The 6256-nt window shown below is 49.7% G+C and overlaps 1 protein-coding gene across 1 annotated transcript in view; it reads left to right on the forward strand.

Moving 5' to 3' along the window:
- Positions 1 to 6256, forward strand: part of LOC103915410 (keratin-associated protein 5-4-like) — a 20853-nt gene that overhangs the window by 13671 nt on the left and 926 nt on the right. The window lies entirely within an intron of this gene.

Here is a 6256-nt window from a genome sequence, read left to right on the forward strand (position 1 = left end):
GGCCAGGCTCTTCCCCCGCAGCTCCCCACTGCCCAGCTCTTGCAGGCATGCTGGTAACGTGCTGTTTCTCTCTCACTTTGCCAGAAAAGCTTTCCACTAGGTGCATTAAATATATATTGTTGTTTCTTTGTATTGCCTAAGCATGGCCCCAGTGTGTCCTCACAGCCACTAGCAACCACCAAGGAAAACCAGAAAGTAAAAAAGAAATTCATTCTTGTTTTCTTAATGCAGAAAACCACAACAATTTATTTTTCTCATGTCTAATATTAACCAAATTAAAAACCGCTTACATATGAACTTTAACTTCAGAAATCCCTTATTGTATTAGCTATTTTCTTCCCAGCCTCTTCTCATTGAAGCTATTTCCCAGGCACCTTCCCGGCACAGTGCCCGAAGGGCTGACTCAGAGCCCACAGACCAAGGGCCAGCTTAGCCCTCACGCTGGCACTTCCAGGTCAGCTTTGGTCCATCTTTTCTTCCGAGCTGCTTTTCACCAGCCGCCCCAGCCCTTCCATCCCAGCTAGGCCATCCCAGCCACCCGACCGTTTCTCCAGCCTGCTCACGTCCCATCCTCCAGCAATTTCAGCCACTCACCCCAATTTGGTGCCACCTGCAGATTTGCCAAGTCCCCCCCATTATCCAGGGCATTAATGAAGATGTTAAACAGCACCAGTATCAGCCAGTTTTTCACCCACCATGTAGTTTACCCATCCAGTCCATACCTCCACCAGTTTAACTATAAAGCTGCCATGGGAGACTGTGCCAAAAGGCTGGCAAAAGTTGAGATAGCACCATCCATCGCACTCCACCATCCACAGAGCCAGCCTCTTCATCACCGAAACCCATCGGCATGATTTGCTTTTGGTGACTTTGAGCTGGCTCTTCCCAATCACCTGTTTGTGCTTCAGGCACCTGGAAATGCTCCTCATGGATAGCAGAAGGGGAAGGCCGGGACATTAGCACGGTGCACATCACGGCTCCTGACTCACAGGTCACCCGCCAGCCTCCACTCAGTGTCTTGGTCCTCTGGAGACGGTGAATAAGTACGTTATTACCTGCCTCACATGTGTGGCTTTAAACGATGTGAGTCCTTTATGTGCACCACTCGGTAACTACATTATGATTAAGTGATGTTTATCAGGAATCATGAGTCAAGCAGAACATGCCAAGTGCTGGGAACAGCATCCAAATGGAGGAGATGTTTTGTCAATAAAAAATTTAGTCCTCGTTCCTGCGGTGTGTTTCATTTACAAGGGGAAGACTTGGAACCATATAAAAGGCCTCTGTCCCTTTGCCTCTCACAATCTGCTCCCCTGGTCAGCATCTGCCTTCCCTTGTGAATTGGGTAAGACACATCCCGGAGCAGCCGGGTTCATTTTTGGATGGGTGTCTGGATTGAGGAGGTCACAGATCTGGCATGCTTGCACTGTCCTTCAGACCATGCTCTACACACAAGGGCTAGAGGATGATGGGCTAAGCCAAGAAAGAAACTACTGGGGGACTTGGGTACGGGATTTACAGCAATGACACTATGTGCTGCAGTGCCTTATGGTTGTTTCTGTTCTTGGAGGGGAAAAAAAAAAATCAAGGGTAAGGTCAGAAAGAGGGTTTGGATGTAATCTGAGCAGTACTGGGCAACTGTAAGAATTTCCTTTAGATCCAGGTTTTCAGGATAAGCAAGGTTGACCTGTGCATGGCTCACTGAAGCAGCTTTATGGGAAATTAAATGAAAACAGAGGAGATGGAAATGCAAGCCTATCTAGCCATGTGTTTTTCAGGTTTTTCCCTGTAACTCAAACATGATACGCTCTTCTGGAAGAGAATCATACTTCAACTTGAACTCAACCTGGTATGATCCCTCGGGGTCCTGGCTGGACACCCGGCGCACACCCTTCTGCTACGGCTATAACACCTGCTCCTCAGGGTGCGACAGCGAAGGCGTTGAAGGCATGAGAGGGCACAACTACCGTCATTACGGCTATCGGCAGCCAGTCTGCTCCGAGAGATGCCACGGCTCTGCTGCGGCTGACTCGTGCCACGGAGGCGGGGGCTCAAGCTGTGTCAGGAGGGGCACGTACAGCTATGGGTCATCGGGGGGATGCCACAGCTACGGGAGGTCGGTCTGCTCTGAGAGATGCCACGGGTCCTCAGGTTCGTGCCACGGAGGTGGTTCGAGCTGTGTCAGGAGACCCACATACAGCTATGGGTCGTCGGGGGGATGCCACAGCTACGGGAGGTCGGTCTGCTCCGAGACGTGCCACGGATCAGGGTACCAGGGGGGGAAGCCATGCTACAGCAAGCCAACACAGTGCGTCCTGCAGTGCTGCCCAGTGCAGACCTGTCCCTGTCCGGTGCAGCAAGGCTGCGTGCCCGTGGCAAAGTGCATCCCAAGCCAGCAGCAAAAGCAGGTCTGCAAAGTGCCAGCCCGGAAGATAAAGTAGAGGACATGAGGAGTGGGGATGAATGGGGGAAACTTCTCACTCTTGCAACATTGCCCTGATGGGCGGCATGTCCCGTGTTGCTCACGGATCTCCACTCTTCTTGTCATTTAGCTGGTAACGTGCTTCGAAGGTGTAACCCACTGTCTCTGTGAAATATTAAGTGCTATTCACCTCCTTATTTCACAGCAGACATGGAGGCAATAAAAAATCATTGTTCATAACCCCCTTGCATCAGTGTTTTCCACTTCATCCCTTTGAATTGCTTCTGTTCCTTCTTCTGGCCAAAGCTAGAGTTTGCAGTGTCCCTTCACCCTCACATCAAGGATCCTGGTTGATTCAACCTGGTGTCTTTTTATTCCTACTCCAGACAACTTCCTTGTTGAGAAATAACTAACAGTTTTGATCATGGACTCTTTATGCAACCCAGCAATTAAATACTAATATACTAATGTAAAAAAACCCACACATTTCATCAGAGGTAAAAATGAGAGGGTCTGCTTGGCACATCGTTTCATTCACTGACGAGGCAACGGGTACAGTTTGACTTGCATCATAAGTCTCAAAAAAAAGCCCTGGGAAAAAAGTCAGGAAGAGGATTCAGGAATGGGAATGGCACAGCTAGTGCAGAGCAAGACGGGATGCTGAAGCTGCTAGAAAAGAAATGCTCTGGTCCATGGTCCATTAGACCTTCAGAGATCCCAAGCATGACAGATCTTGTCTCACCCCAAGGGAGGCAGCTCCTGCAGGACCTGCGTGTCTTCAGCAGCTGATACTCAGTGATGCTCGGTGCCATTCTGATGGCTGAGAGATGCTGAGAAAGACCAGGGAGGGGTGAGAACTCTCAGAACTGAAGACTTTGACCCAGGGAGAAATGGGGATCATCTGGCCAGGAATACATGTCAAATGGAAATTAGAAATGGGTTGGTAGACATGAGGGGGGCACTTGGCTGGACCCCCTCTCTCTAATGGGGCGAAAGGCCCCAAACTCCTTGTAAGAGATGGCCTGGTAGGGTTAGAAGAGGAATCACCTGGGAGGATTGTTGCAGCAAAGCAGGGATCTGGAGTCAGTGATGCACAGCATCATGTCCCCAGTGGCTCCTCACACCTCACCCAGCCCAGGCGAGAACCTCCATTGTCTCTGTCTCCTGGTGTCCTGCCTGGCCCAGCCTGCAGGATGTGACACATCGCAGAATCAGCCGCTTTGCAACATTAATGGTGGAGATTTCTCCTGCAGCACGATCTGGATAAGGAAAAGAAGTAAAAACAGGCGCAGGGTGCACCTTTCTGGGATGGAGGTTTTATGGGTAGACACACGGGGGCTGCTGACATGCTCTGCCCTGACACTGCAGCAAGCCTTCCTTGCCAACCTCTTCCTTGTGCATGTGCAAAGGCTGATGCCAACGTGCGTTGCAGAGCACACAGTCCCCATCCCAAGCACAGCTCGGTAGGGTGGCCCAGCCCCGGAGTAGCCCAAATGCCCACCCCATGGGCTGTGCAGTGGATTGCAATGGCTCAGCTACCCCAGTGCACGCAACACCGCTTGTGCAAGCCTCGGGGACCCCTGTGGAAAGAAAAATGCCAGCAAAACTATCACAGCAAATGATGGGGGGGTGGCAAAGGCATCCAAATCCACTTTCAAATCCCTTCTGGAGATTGCTGGGCTTTGGAAGAGAGGACTGGAGGAGACCTCAGAAGGGCAGCTCCCACTTCCCACACCCCAGGGCAGGAGTTGTTCTGATTTAGCTATTTTGACATAGATTTGTCTAACCTCTAATGAGAGGGATTTCACACGAGCAATCCCTGTCCGAAACAAGAGAGAGATCTTCTTTGTGTTTAAATCACCTCTTAGGGATTTGGAGGTTTGAACTTGGACCTGGGGTGTCCCCCAGATCCTTCTAAGATCTTGGTTTTTTTCTGTGCTTCATTTATCTCCTTCGTAAATAGAAAACCAATAACTGACGTATGGAAGAATCATGACCACATATAAGCCACCCAGAGACCATGATCCAAACTGGAGAACAAATCACCTCCCGTGACTTGTATTAGGACAACTGCAAAGGCAATTCCTTCCATAAAACCAACAAATTACCCAAAGGAAAAACTGCCATCCACTCAGAATAGGATCAAGGGATGCAGGGAAGCCTCTCCCAAAGACCAGGAGCTTTGCAGGAGATATGTGGGGCTCAGAGACCAGCTGTAGGGTCAATACGGTCCTGTCTTGTACATAGGTCCGGGTCTCTGATGCGCATGAGCATCCTCCCCACCAGGCCATGCTCAGATGGATGTCTCTATCGCCGAGAGAAACGATAAACATGTTTGTCACCGTCTACGTGATCTGGGGTGTAATTAGTGATCGTGAATAATAGTTTCACAAGAATTTTCATCTTCTGACATTTGTGAAATATCCCCAGACACGTTCTGATTTCCTCATCTATCAATTTGTTCAAGTGATTCAGCTCCATTGGTTAGCAATGAATCTCCTTGACTCTGTATTTTAATTTGATCTGTGCTATTATTACTACTACAGTGGCCTCTAGAGTCCTGGATGAGATCAGGCCTGGTGTGCTCTGCAGGCAGAAAGACACTTTTCTCCCCAAAGCAGAGCGTTAAATGAACAGAGACGCGGATCCTGATGCCCTCCCTAATGTACATGTGAGGACAGAGTCACAATACTTTCCTCCCTACTTTTTTCTCCAATCAAAGTGTAATAAAGGTAACCAATAGCAGATATTTGGAACAAATATCGTGGGAATGGGACACTGTTGGAGACCTTTTGTCCTTCTGAGCCTCCTGCCTGTATGCTTTCTGTCTCCTCTGGGGTTTTAAATTCCTTCTCTTTGGGTTAAGAGTCTCTCTTTGAGCAAAGAAAGCACTGACTTGAAATACTGCAACACCCCTTTAAGTGCTGTTTTACTCAGAAATAGGTTTCTCTCTGATGCTACTCCCTGGCCATGTCCCACCACCTGCATTTGCCCACTCTCATTGTTCCAACTGGACACGTCCAGCAGGAGTTTGCTTCAAAGTCTCGCATCGCCATCTCCCACCTCTAAACCCGAAACCCAAACCTCAGTGACAGCTTTAGAGCCCAGAGGTGACTCAACTCCTTTTGTAACCCACCAGGGCTGAGCCCCACCGCCCCAGTGGAGACGGATGGCCAGTGCTGGCCCCCGGGGCTCGGCGGAGGATGCTCACACTCCTTGTTTTCAGGGCACCCCACACATAGACCACCCCCGGGCTCTGTGCTCACCTTCTGCCGCCCCATCATGTGCTCATACCTACATCCATAATTCCCCTTGTCTCCTTCGCCCACTCACAACCTAGATTTTTTCCCTAAACTGCCCAAACACACTCATTTTTCCTACATGCCACCATGGCCTTATTTGTTCTCTTTCAAGCCACTTTTATTTTCTGGATCCCTTTGCAACCCAGTCCACCAGCCCACCCCACTATCCCACCTTCCTATCCGCTAACAATTTTGCATTGCCGACTTGGGCTCATGGCTGCTTTGCAGTAGGCACAAGAAGCAGATAAATGCTTTAGTCAAAGGCAGCAAGACCATCCAGAAACCTCCCCATCCCCGCGTGTGAACCACACCAGGCGTGGTGGGCAATTTACATTTTTATGGAGTAACGAGAGGAATGGTGATTCCAAAGGCAGGATATTGATCTGCTCGTAATACCATGAGTCAAAACAGCAGTGTAAAAACTCTCCAATTAGCAAAGTGCTCGGGGTGGTGAACAATCAAGTCCCTCCGGTGGAGCTCATCGTGTTTCCGGAGGAAAAACACTGGGCGCTCTATAAGATCTCGCACCCCA

The sequence above is a fragment of the Pygoscelis adeliae genome, unplaced genomic scaffold, assembly GCF_000699105.1.
Source record: "Pygoscelis adeliae isolate BGI_AS28 unplaced genomic scaffold, ASM69910v1 Scaffold704, whole genome shotgun sequence".
Taxonomy (NCBI): domain Eukaryota; kingdom Metazoa; phylum Chordata; class Aves; order Sphenisciformes; family Spheniscidae; genus Pygoscelis; species Pygoscelis adeliae.